Source organism: Mastomys coucha, unplaced genomic scaffold (assembly GCF_008632895.1).
Source record: "Mastomys coucha isolate ucsf_1 unplaced genomic scaffold, UCSF_Mcou_1 pScaffold22, whole genome shotgun sequence".
Taxonomy (NCBI): domain Eukaryota; kingdom Metazoa; phylum Chordata; class Mammalia; order Rodentia; family Muridae; genus Mastomys; species Mastomys coucha.
Genome location: NW_022196905.1, coordinates 176,470,594 through 176,483,821, shown reverse-complemented (window position 1 = coordinate 176,483,821; position 13,228 = coordinate 176,470,594). Strand labels below are relative to the sequence as shown.

The 13,228-nt window shown below is 45.5% G+C and overlaps 1 long non-coding RNA gene across 1 annotated transcript; it reads right to left on the bottom strand.

Annotated features, from left to right (window-relative positions):
* Positions 1-530: 530 nt before the first annotated feature.
* On the bottom strand, positions 531-11,302 carry LOC116069152. Its single transcript, XR_004109875.1, has 5 exons — positions 11,123-11,302; positions 8,302-8,570; positions 3,388-3,610; positions 971-1,157; positions 531-590 (listed from the first exon to the last, which is right to left on the bottom strand). It is a non-coding gene; the product is annotated as an uncharacterized LOC116069152 (long non-coding RNA).
* Positions 11,303-13,228: the final 1,926 nt, after the last annotated feature.

Genomic DNA, 13,228 nt, shown 5'->3' with positions numbered 1-13,228 from the left:
TTTGTAGATCAAACTGGCCTCAAACTCAGAAATCCGCCTGCCTCTGCCTCCCAAGTGCTGGGATTAAAGGCATGTGCCACCACAGCCGGCAGGCCCAACTTTTTAATACACAATTCATATGCTCTATGTGAAATCAACACTACAGTCAATTTTAGGACATTTATGTTCCCTCATGAAACCCTTGTTTTTTTCTCTATTCCTATTTTTTCTATTCCTAAACAACCAGTAATCTACTTTCTTTAAAGGAAAGGTGTGCACACACACACACACACACACACACACACACACACACACACACATGCACACACGTACCTGGGGCAGTCCAGGAATAGTGCTTTACACCCAAGCTACTTGGAAGGCTGAGGTAAGAAGATTCCTTAAGCCCTGTGGAGTTTGAGTTCAGCCTGTATGACATTTTGCCTCATAGAAACAGACAAAACTCATGGAAGCTTTCTGAATTTGCATTGTGATGTAATTCTCTATCTCATTCTGCCCTACCTTTCTTGGTCAGTTCTTCCCTAGAACTTCAGCTTGCCGTGTGTTCTTCAGAGCCAGCACTCCAGAGCACAGATAGCCCACTGATAAAGCAGCTGCAGTGAGAAAAGCTGGGGTTGGACCAAAGGTTCTCAACAGATGGGTTGTGACCCCTATGGGGTCATATATCAGATATCCCACATGTTGAATATTTACATTATGATAGCAAAATTACAGTTCTGAAGTAGCAACAACCTAATTGTATGGGTGGGGGTCACCACACCATGAGGAGCTGTGCTAAAGAGGAACAGCATTAAGAAGGCTGGGAAGCACTGGGTCAGAGTCCGCAGTCTCCTCGGGGAGCAGATGCCTTAACTTGGCCTTTGTGGAGTGTCCTGGCCTTTGAGTGGATATCCACCTCCAACTTCACCTCCCTGCCTCTTCTCAGGTATAAGATGGCCTTGTTAACCGGCTGCCAACCTTCCCCTGTGCTTACCTGGAATTTACACCCGTCTGTCTGACCTTCCGAGTTCTTGTCAGAGTTCTTGTCATTTTTATTCACTACTCTCTCCAAGGAACAAATGCACAGCCCTCCTTGCGGCTTCTGCTGTCAGTCACTTTGAACGTGGGCTGCCTTCTCAGCCATAAACTTCACTTCCTGACTTTATTTCTCCAACTGTGTCCTTGGTTTGGGGGATACCAGAGAATCAACATTATTCATCTTTGCTGAAGGCAATATTTTAGCCATCTCACAACTGCACTACTCTATCAGCTCATTCCAGTGATGCCAGGCACTGACGGGCAACACGGAGACCAGAGACACCCTCTACTTAGGCAAGAGTCTCGGGCTTTGGGCTCCAGCTGCTGGCAAGAGGGGAAAACACAGGAATGGGAACTTGTAAGGTATTTCAAGGGGAAGGTAGGCCTTGCTGGTGGGTTCTCTGAGAACACTGCCTAGGAAATCATCTCAGTTACTCACAGGATAAGGAGGAGAATACTGTGAACCTGGGTCTGGCTTTGTAGGTGAAGGTTTAAAACAAGATTCTATTCTTTTTATTTTCTAAGCACACGTGTGCATATGCGTGTGTGTGTGTGTGTGTGTGTGTGTGTGTGTGTGTGTCTACGTGTATGCAGATGCCCATAGAAGCAGGAAAAATTAATCAGACCTCTTTGAGCTGCAGGCATTTGTGGGCTGTCCAACATGGATGCTGGAAACTGAACCGCAGTCCTCTGCAAGGGCACGTGCTTTAACCACAGAGCCATGTCAGCAGCTACCAGTGGGGTTTTGTGTGCGTGTGCCTGTGCGTGTGCCTGTGCGTGTGCGTGTGTGTGTGTGTGTGTGTGTGTGTGTGTGTGTGTGTGTTCATTTAAATGATTACAAGGCTTTAACCTCCACATTCAAACTTTGTTCTAAAGATGCAGGTCAGGAGGCTTTAAAAACCACCGCTGAAAGATTACATTCTTGGGACACTGAAAAGCGTGCGCCATCATCGGAAAGCCTCTTTATTTCTTACGTAGGCTGGTTCACGCACGCACTGTCCTCCCACTGATGCAACCAGGGCTCTGCCGATAGGCACACAATGGTACAGAAGTCTGTGCATTAGTGTCTTCCCCTCGTTAACATTTCTCTTCATCAAAGAGCCCAGTCTTCAGGCACCTCCTGAAATGCCATGATTTGGTAAATACAGAACTTGTTGCGCCTGTCTATAGTTAGATACTACCTCTTGCAATAGTAAATGAAAAACAAACAAACAAGTTACTGAAGCCATCATTAACAGAGCACGTTGCTCTCCACCAGGGTCTCAACCTTTGCTAAGGAGAAACAGTGTTACGTCTTCACCTTCAGAATCCTGAGCTCAACACAGGAAGCGACTGGGAGTGCGGCCGAGTACCGTGCACTTCTGCACACTTGCTTGGTCAGGTTTCCCACGGATGTCCATTTTTCCTCCCTGACTCCCATCTGAGCCAGCAGCCCTAATTGGCTAAGACTCCCTGCTCAGCAGCACCATGCCAGCACATGACATTCCTTCCAATGAGTCACAGTCAATAAAACCTGTTTCACAAATGACTCTGAGTAGCCTTCTGACACAAGGCAGGCAGCATCCAAGGAGAGCCTTACGGTATCAAACGCCTGTGTCACCAGCCAAGCTCTAAGTGACCCTTTACTTTGGCATTGAAAGCGAGATGTATTTTCACAGAGAGAAGACCCAAGCTGTCCCTAGCCCCTGGATTCCTGTGTTGTCTTCAGTGAGGTAGCAAGGGAGCACGTACCCGGAAATATATCTCCAGAGCTCAGGGACTTAGGATAAAATAGTGAGTCTCTGTGTAGCCCCCTGGCTTGCATAGGCCAAGTTAGCCTGGATCCATCTGCCTCTGCCTCTCGAATGCTGGGACTCAAGGCAGGTGCACTACTGCCTGGCTAAGATAGCAAGTTTTGTGAAGACTAGTAATGAAATAATAGCAAAGGTCTGTTGCGTTTGAGGTTGTGTATATGGACAGTAGGCAATGGGGCTTATTCACAGCGCATACTGGATACTGCCTTTGCATGGAGCAGCACTGACAACACTGTGATTCAGAGGAGGGGTTTCTTAGAAGCATCCTTCTTAGTCTATTGATCCTAAATAGACTTGTTGGGAGAAATGGTGCGAACCCGTAAACAATCCTCTAGTTGCGCACACATCAGACACAGGTGAGCCTACCTTTCAGGCTTGGGGACAATGGGAAAGAAGGGAGAGAATAGTAACATAAGAAAAGGTTGATTGTCTTTATAGGGTGTTGGGGAAATGCTGAGACACGATGTGAAATAGTTCGGGACACAGAAAAGGGAGTGTAAATGACTGACTTGGACACCCCATAAATTCTTTAAGGAAATATAGGCTACATAGAAGGTATTCTAAGTCAGAGCAAACTCACATCAGAAGACGAAGCATGTAAGCACAGCCAGAGTGCCAGACGGACAGGATTGCACAGACGTGCAAGCATTCACGTAGGCCTGTTCTCGACTCTTCTGAAACGCTGGCAGGAAAGTTCCCAGTGAGGAAAGAGGCAGGGTGGGGAACTAAGTTCTGATCCTCCCGTCAAGAGTTTGTTTGTTTAAATTATCCAAGTGCCTTTGCTAATGTCAAGTGCTTCTCTTCTGTGGGGAAAAAAAAAACCAAAAAAACAAAACCCTATATTATACTTAAAGAAAAGTGACAATGGGTGGGGGAGTTGCTCTTAAACAAGAAATGTCTGAAGAGGGAATGGGGGACACATTGGATGAGAAGAAAAACCTGAATTAGGACTGGGAAGGTTAAGAGGAAGAAGGCTGTGTTCTCACAAAATGTTCCAGAAAGCACAGCTAGACATACAGGAGGTGCCTAGTGTTTGAAGCTGCTTCCTGAGGGAAAGACAGGGGCTTAAGAAGTGGAGGCTAACCGGAGTGAGCAGAGGTCCTAGATTCAATTCCCAACAACCAGATGAAGGCTCACAACCATCTGTACAGCTACAGTGTGTACTCATATACATACATACATACATACATACATACATACATACATAAATCCTTAAAAAAAAATAAAGTGGAGGCTAACCTATAAAAAAAAAGGTGGAGGGGGCTGAAGGGTGAGATGACGTCATAATGCACAGGTAGGGGCGCTGCTCAGTAAAAGACTGTGACCAGATCTCTCTTCTTCTTCCTGCCTTCCTGTGTACCCCAGACCCCGTATTGCTAACCTTCCCAGCATGCCGAGTTGCTGTTCAGAGCCTTTATTAATAAGCTCCCTGTTATCTATACCAAATCTCGGTCACTCCTCCAGAGCCACTGGGAACTGGCTCCAGGCCCCTGGAGAACATCAAAATCTAGGCACTCAAGTTCTGCACATTAAGGAGCATACTATAGTTTATAAACAACCTAATTCTCTCATGTGTGGAAAGTCATCTCTAGATTGCACAGTATGTTTAGTACTGTGCAAATCATAGCGTAGCATTAGCATAATTTGTAAGGGAATAAATGACAAGAGAAAGAGTCCGTACCTATCTAGTAGTAGAGAGGTTATTTATCCTCCCTCCCCTCACAATATTTCCAGTCAGTGACTGGCTAAATCCTCAGATATAGAAACTGGGGATACCCAGAGCCCCACTGTCTGTTCAAACCCCTTGCTTTGTATTCAATGCTTTCTGTAGTTTTAAACTCTTCCTGCTGGTTTGAAAAGCTGGTGTGCACTGTCCCTTCATCCCAATATTTCCCTTCCCCACTCAGCTCCCTGCCTACTGAACGCCTTTAGGGCCCAGTGAGAACATCTTCCTTTCTCACAAAGCCCACTCCATTGAACCCTTGCGCATGCCAACTGAAGGCAACACTCCCTTCCTGCATCCCCCTAATCCAGTGCTTCTCAGCCTTCCTAATGCTGAGACCCTTTAACACAGTTCCTCATGTTGTGGTGAACCCCAACCATAAAATTATTTTTGTTGCTACTTCATAGTTGTAATTTTGCTACTGTTATGAATCATAATGTAAATACCTGTGTTTTCCCATAGTCTTAGGAGACCCCTGTTAAAGGGTTGTTCCATTCCCCCAAAGGGGTCATGACCCTAAGGTTGAGAACTGCTGGCCTAGTACCAGAGCGGGCTTCCTGAGACTGGCCTGGGCTTTGTGCTATCCAATGTCATGAACATTTGCAGTACTTTGAAGTTCATACAAGGTTCTCCCAAACATGTTACTGAGCTGGGAGATCATTACTGAAATTTTTCCAATAATTTAGGCTTTGAGAGTTTAAGGATCTTTTGGTTTTGGTTTTGGTTTTTCGAGACAGGGTTTCTCTGTATAGCCCTGGCTGTCCTGGAACTCACTCTGTAGATCAGACTGACCTTGAACTCAGAAATCTGCCTGCCTCTGCCTCCGCCTCCCAAGTACTGGGATTAAAGGCAAGTGCCACCACTGCCCGGCTCAAGTTTAAGAATCTTGATCATAATCAAACAGTTGAAACCAGAAAGAGATAGAATCCAAACTTGGTTCTCTCTCCTAAATCTCACATGCCTCTACCTTCTGGGACTCTCCTAGATTTTGCTTTAAATAATGTCAACACGAGGCATAGCTCTCACTTCAAAGGGAGTAAGGGAGAGTTAATCTAGGGCAGAGCACAGCCCCAGATGCCCAGCCCGAGCACGCTGCACTTGGGAATGGTCAGAGCACGCTGCACTTGGAAATGGTTACACGAGGCTTTGTTCACAGAGCAAATAAAATCCTAAATCAAGGCATTTGCTAGTTTCATCGGTGGGAATCACAGGCAAAGTAGGGAAAGCCCTTCTTAGGTTTCAGATAATGTTGTCGCTCTTGGCTTTTGAGTTTGCGGATACCAGTCGTCTGCCATGAAGACATATTAAACGTTTTACCTGATGGGCAAAAGGATGTTAGGTCAGATGAAGGAATGCTGATGGTCATGAAGAGGACCAAAGTTAGCCCAAGATGACTTGGATCCAAATCTGCAACTTTCCAATTCCACAGTCACAAAGTTGCAATCTGTTACTCAGCCTGGAAAATTGTTAACACGGGTATTGCTTTTTTTTTCTGTTTTGTTGTTGTTGTTTGTTTGTTTGTTTTGACAGAGTCTTACTAGTTCTGACTATCCTAGAACTCACTCTGTAGACCAGGCTGTCCTTGAATTCAGTAGACAGAGATCAGCCTACCTCTGCCTCCCAAGTGCTGGGATTAAAGGTGTGTGCTACTACACCTGTTTTACCCCCCTGCTGTAGTTTATAACTAAATGAATATCTAGGGTTGAGAATGTAGTTCAGTGGTTGGCTATCGTGTACAACAAGGCCCTGGGTTCACTATCCAACACAGAAAGGAGGGAGGGAAGGAAAGAAGGAAGGGAAGAAGGAAGGAAGGATGGGAGGAAGGAAAGAAGGAAGGAAGGATGGGAGGAAAGAAGGAAGGGAGGGGAGGGTAAGGGAGGGGAATGGAGGGGAGGGGAGGGGAGGAGAGGAGAGGAGAGGAGAGGAGAGGAGAGGAGAGGAGAGGAGAGGAGAGAAGAGAAGAGAAGAGAAGAGAAGAGAAGAGAAGAGAAGAGAAGAGAAGAGACAAGAAGGCCCCTCAGGATGACAGTACGTTTTAAACTGAAAGTGCTACCCAGCTAAACAGAACGATTTTTCCATGAGAAGCTGCTGCAACTTGCTAAGGGCCAAAGAATACATCCTTTTCATCCTTTGCGCACAAATGCACATTCTCAGGCCCAGACTAACTGAACTTCATGGGTGACCCCACCCCACCTGGCACCTTTGTTTCAACAGGCCTTCTCAGTACTTCTTCTGTCTTCAAGCTTGAGGAGAGCCTGCAGAGGATTATCTCTTTGTCTGTGGGGCCCCTGTCTTCCAGTCTTCCAGGGACTACAGAGCCATTAACAAGTATACAAACCCAGGTTCTCAGGGAAGATGGCAGCTTATAATAGTGCTGAATGAGCAAAGATTCTATCAGGGAATTAAAGAAAAAAAACTTAAAGATGCCACAGGCAAGATTATGAGCTAAGGGGTGTGGTCTCACCTGGGAGGTTGGTGTCAAGAGGAGCTTTCAGGAGAGACTGTAAGAAGACAGATCTTTGAAAGGGAAATTCTTCATGGGTGTCAGAAACACTCATGGGGAGGGGGTAAAAGATTTATTGTGGAATTTAAAGTTGGGAAAGAAATGACATTTTAAAAAAATCTTAAGGGATCTTTGCCAAAAAGCGCTGACAGCAGATCTTTGGCAAAAGGCTGGAACATTGCAGAGGATTATCCAGTACATGGGTAAGGAAGTACCGTTAAACCCCTGTTTCTGGAGATGCACTCTCAAGCTCCTGAGGCCATTTCATTCTGGAAAACAGTAATAGTCTAGCTGTGGATAGTTTGAGCTCCTCCTCCGTGGGTGTATTGTTAGCTGTGGGTGGTTTGAGCTCCCCCTCCGTGGGTGTACTGTTAGCTGTGGGTGGTTTGAGCTCCCCCTCCGTGGGTGTACTGTTAGCTGTGGATGGTTTGAGCTCCTATACAGGTGGACTGTTTGTTCTAAGGAAGAAAGCAAATACATATAAAGTGCTCCTTGTTTCTTCGAAGTATTTTGGATAATGTAAAATGTTGGTTGTTTCTCTCTTTGTCCGCATTATATTATAGAGCAGAGAATCCCAGAGTGCTGGGAAGACGTGGAGATCTGGCAAAGGATTCTGGGCTGCCGTCGTTCCATGGTCGAAAGTAGACAGAAAAGTTGAGGGAGAGAATGCTGAACTGGTTTGCAACTGTCCACTCTCAGGGTAACTAACCTGTTTCTATGTTGATGACATTTACCCATGTATGAGGCCAGAAATCTCAGGTTCTAATCACCCTTCCACACTGGGGATTGAAAATACAACACAAAGACGGACAGCGGTAGTAGTGCCTGCCTTTAATCCCAGCATGAGAGCAGAAGCAGGTAGATCTCTGAGTTCAAGGCCAGCCTGGTCTAAAGAGTGAGTTTCAGAATGGCCAGGGCTACATGGAAAAAAAAAAATTAGGTAGGTAGTATAGACAGGACAGGACAGGACAGGATAGGACAGGACAGGACAGGACAGGACAGGACAAGACAAGACAAGACAAGACAAGACCAGACAAGACAAGACAGACAGACAGATAGATAGTAGATGGATAGATGGATGGATGAGAGATGGGTAGATAGATAAGACAAGCAGGATAGGTAGAATACATGCATACATATATACAACACACGACCTTTGGGGACACTTTTGAATGATGACAGTCTTGTTTGAAATGCACCTGAGATTTGTGAGCACAAAAGAACTTGCTTGAAGTTTAAATGATGTATAGCCCAAGCAGTATTCTTACCTAATGGTTATGTCCTACAGGTCTCTAGGAGCTTTGGTTGTCAACCTGCATTTGATGTTTTGAGAGAACGTCCTGCATCAGCACTGCACCTTGTAGAAGCCTCGCCCTCTTCCTCTGGTCTCCTATAGCTGCTCATGGGTTTTTGATCTCCTTTGTTGACTTTTACTTTTATCAGCCATTGTCAATTGGTTTCTATACATTTTGGGTACCTTGAGCACTCATGTGAAGAGAACATGGTTTCCCTTCCATTCTGCCCGTTCTGCAGACTCCTATAGGAACAGATTGACAAGTGGGCAGACAATTGGACTAGATGAGACGAAGTTAATAATTGAAGCACAGAATGATGGCACACTGAGGTTTATTATACCAGCCTGCTTTCTTTTGTATATGATTGAAGTTTTCCATAATAAATCATCTTTATATGGCTTCTGAGATTAGTATTGTTGAACACCTGAGCTGTCTCTGGTTCGGACAGTTGCTCTCCAGCCATCTTTCTCTCTGATGTGTTTGCTTAGCTCTCCTCCTTCCCCTGACCCTCAATTCTTTTCCCTCCCCACCCTGTTATGAAGCACTAAATCCCTAGGCTCCTTACTTATAACTTTTCCTTTTTAGTCAGTGTACAGTGAGCTTCATTATAACATTTTCCTGCATGTGCATCAATGGACTTTGATCGTATTTATCTCTTCCTATTACTGTCTTTCCCATTTAAGGCAAACACTATAACAAACAAACAAAAGTAAACGGCTCTTTTTATGTACTGTAAATGATGTCATTCTTTGGCTAGACTTCTCCTTGGTCGACAGTGGGGGGGAGGCTCTGCTCTTATTATCAAACACGCCCATCGACAGTGACTTTGTGACCCTACCTTCCTTCTCACCCACCTGGATCTTAAACCCAGCTCAAGAAGTCACCAGGTTTGCTGGCTCCCATTCCTTTAACACCCTGACCTTTGTTTAACCTCACAGCAGAACAGAAAGAAAGGTGGACATTTCTTATAGTTGTGGGCAACAGAATTGAGCGTCTTTCTAGAACATTTTATCTGGAGAATGTTCAACTTTAAGAGATAAGCCTTGTTTCTTTCTGATTTGGAGGGCAAGGAGAAATCCCCACGACCCCTAAAACTTTCTCTACGGATTTCTCTCCCATACACACGTCTTGCTCCCTTTACGAGAACTTCTGGCAAGAAACACGTTGACTCATGATGGTTTATCACTTCCTTCGTCTGGCTCAGGTCCAGTCGGATGCTAATGAGCTGTCAAGTGATAGGCAGGGGAAAGGGAGGACTTCCTAACCTTGGGAACTCCATCACCTTAGCCTGGATAATCTGACCGGTGGGGACAGGCTTGCCAGAGTTAAGTCGGATGCTCTCCAGCACGTGTCTACTGGCTTCCTTAGAAGACAACATTCTACAACACCTATTTGTATGTGTACACTCTGTGGCAGCAAAAATGATGTGTGCATCTACAGAGTTTGAATCTCGGCTCCATTGGGTGGACATGTGGGTTGTCCCATCTTAGAGAGAAGATTTGCTTGGTGACAAACAGATGGTTCTCCCCTTCCACACTTCCTTTCAAAGACCAGGAGCTCGTCGGCAAGACACATACCTCAAAGCCACCCAGCTGTGGGAGGACGCCTTTCCAGGAAGACGAAGAAAGACAGTCACAAAATACCCAGACTCATGATTGCACGACTCTAGCCTAGTCACTTTGGGGAAGCTGAGGCTCAGCATGAGGTAAAATAGGGTGGGGCAGGTGGAATCGCCTAAGTTTTATAAGCCACTGGAGTAAAGGAACCAGATAAAATGTGGATGCCCACTTTTTGAATTTGAGTTTCAGATCAGTAATATGTTTTAACACAAGTAAGCCCTACATGTTGCGTAGACACACATATTAAAATAAATATTTGCTATTTATCTGGCATGGGTTTTATTTGCTGGTAACCTGGAAAAGCCAATCACTGTGGTGGCCCATCTGTTGAGTCACTAAATGTGGCAACCGGCAGCAGACCAATTTCTAGGGACAGTGAACGTTATGAGTGTAGCAGTGGTGTCTTATTCTCACCCAGTTTAAGTGCACCCCCCAAAAAACAAACAAACAAACAAAACAAAACAAAACTTCTTTTCTTCCTGGGGGAATGTTGGAAAAAACAATAGTTGCAAATGAAAAACAATTGCGAGCCAAAGGTCTTTTGTGGTCTGGGTTATGATCCACAGGGAAAGCTTACTGTTTAGGGTCCAGAGACGATGTTCTAGTCTGCATCCCCACCCGCACGTTTACTGCCTTTTAAACGCGTATTGCTTTTGTTAAGAAAACTTTCAGTGTTTACTAGAGAAAGGGTCGTTAGTCCAGTGTGTCTGTGCACCCTCAGCCTCAACAGTTACAATCTCCCAACTAACACCGCCCTCTCTGCATCACCCGATCCACCCATCCCAACCCCAATACCGATTCTGGAACAGAGCCCAGGAAGCGGGAGCTTTACGGCTCTGTGTCTTTCTCTTCCTCATCATACCCTCCGACTCCGCACAGCAGAGTTCTATGGTGACAAGGCTAGAAATGTTCTTGAATGTTGTTCCCATTCTTACAGTTCGCTAGCTGTCTGCCTTGCCAAAACCAGCCGCCCTCAGCTCTCCTCGCCCCTCCTCCACAGGCTTCGCTCACACCCACAGTTCGCACATGGGACTTTAGTGTTGGAAACCACACCCTAATCCTAAGACCTTGGCTGAGTCTGGAGCCTGGTGACAGGAGGAGTAAGACGTGGCTTTGCTCACAGCTCTGTGAGAGGCTTCTGGGAGCTGACTCAGCCACACAGCCCTGACGCTTACCCTGTCTATTCATGGAGTTTGAATTCAAGTGTTGTGCGAGGCAAAAAGCTCAGCCATCGTGCTAAATATATCACCGACTCTTCAGCACCGTCTATAACACTGGGAAGATTATTAAAAGCAGCAGAAATGTGCTACTCGATGTAGATTTTGTAAACTGGGCTGTTGGTGCTATGTGGACTATTCTGTGGTGCTCACTGAAGTGACGTCATAAAAGCATCCTTGTTGACATGGATTTGATCTTACATTGTTGAGTGAAAGATAGCTTCATAGCCTCACTTTATTAATTTTTTTTTCCTGGAAAAGACTAGCATAGATAGCTCTTAGGCGTAAGGTTATATTAAAATCTTGAAGTCTCAAAACCATTCAGAGGTATTGTAAGATTATGAGTACTATTAACCCCCTTCTTGTCATTTTTATTTTAAAAAGTTCTGCAGTGGTCGGGCTGGACTTGTGTGATTATATAAACATCAATGCACATATATACATCAGAGCAGTGAGAGAACATTTTAATGGGTACATTTAGACACCCCAACCTTGTGGATGCAATATCTTCCTCTTGTATTCTCATACATCAGGCTCACCAGAATTCTGGACTGCTCTACTTCTGCTGAGGTAGGATGAGACAGTGGCAGAAGCCTAGCACTCAGGTAGCTGAGACAGGAGGTCTGGGAGTCTGAGGCTAGCTTGGGCTACAAAACAAAACTGTCTCAAAACAACAACAACAACAACAAAAAAAAACAAAACAAAAACAAACAAACAAAACAGCTGAAAGAAACGAACCCAAAGGCTGGAATGCCTATCCCACTGAACCTTGCATGTTCCAGGAGGATCAACGACTCAGTTTGCCTGGACTGAGGGCTATCCTAGGCTACACGACTTCCTGTGTTCATTGAGAAAGCCCAGGCCAACTTTGGAAGTAGCTGGTCAGGACCTCCCAGGAGCAGAGATTGACTCTGATTCCCTCAGTAGAATGCGTTTTCCCACAAGTCGGAATTATTCTGGTCTCAAAGCCAGGAGGGCAGGGAGCTCAGCAGGTGGAGCAGGATTGGGGGCGGGGACTCTGTACTTTTGTCTCTGCATTTAGCCCAGGGCATGCTTTTGTTCTGTGTCTGAACTTCCAGAAATAAAATGAGATAAAAGATTATCTGAATAATTCAGGACGAACTGCTTATTCAGTGACGTACTTTCTCACATCCACTATTTTTTTTTTTTTGTAGTCTTTAGCTAACGTTTATTCGATTCCTCTGGCTCAACTTTGCCTTTTCCGGCTAAAACCTTTAGCGTAAAGCAAAAGAAGAAAGGAGTCAGGAACCGGACGAGCAAAACCACAGCAAGTGTGGGAAGGAAACCTGTCGCAAGCGGAAGTCTGTGTTAACTGCACAGAGCTTCAACGAGGTTTGCCTGTGCGCCCGGAGCAGGAGGGATGAGGGTGTCAGACGCTGTGGCGTGGTGTGTCACCCTTTGGCCACACTGATCTAGCTGTGGGACGTGACAGGGAGCGTCTGCCAGGAGCTGGCCAGGCCCATTCGAGTGGGTCATGTGGGTAGCTGATGGACCGCTCTGTCTTGACCTTGGAGGTCAAGAGTGCAGAGTAGGAGAGTAGGAAGTGACCCGTAGTTCACCCACTTCCCGAGTGCTGTTTGGGAAGTTATTTGACTCCACTACGTCTGCATTTCTTGAAATAGGTAACGGTACCCTTCTTACCTCACACTGATCTTTCTCTTTGCAGATCTTACCCTGGACACGTTGAGATCGGCAGTTCATACAGGCCAAGAAGGAAGTTGAACCAAGGAGTATAGAACAGCATTCGCAGTTCTGTGTGTACAGTGCCCTCTGAACTTGGAGCCCGGGACCTTTCCACGGGCTTTTCTTTCCTTTCCTTTTTTTTTTTATTAAATATTTTCTTTATTTGCATTTCAAATGTTATCCCCTTTTTTTGTTTCCCCTCCGAAAACCACCTATCCCCCCTCCCTTGCTCACCAACCTACACTTCTTTTTTTCTTCTCTTCCCTTCCCTTCCCTTCCCTTCCCTTCCCTGCTCTCCTCTCCTCTCCTCTTCTCTCCTCTCCTCTCCTCTCCTCTCTTCCTTTCTTCCTTTCTTTTTTT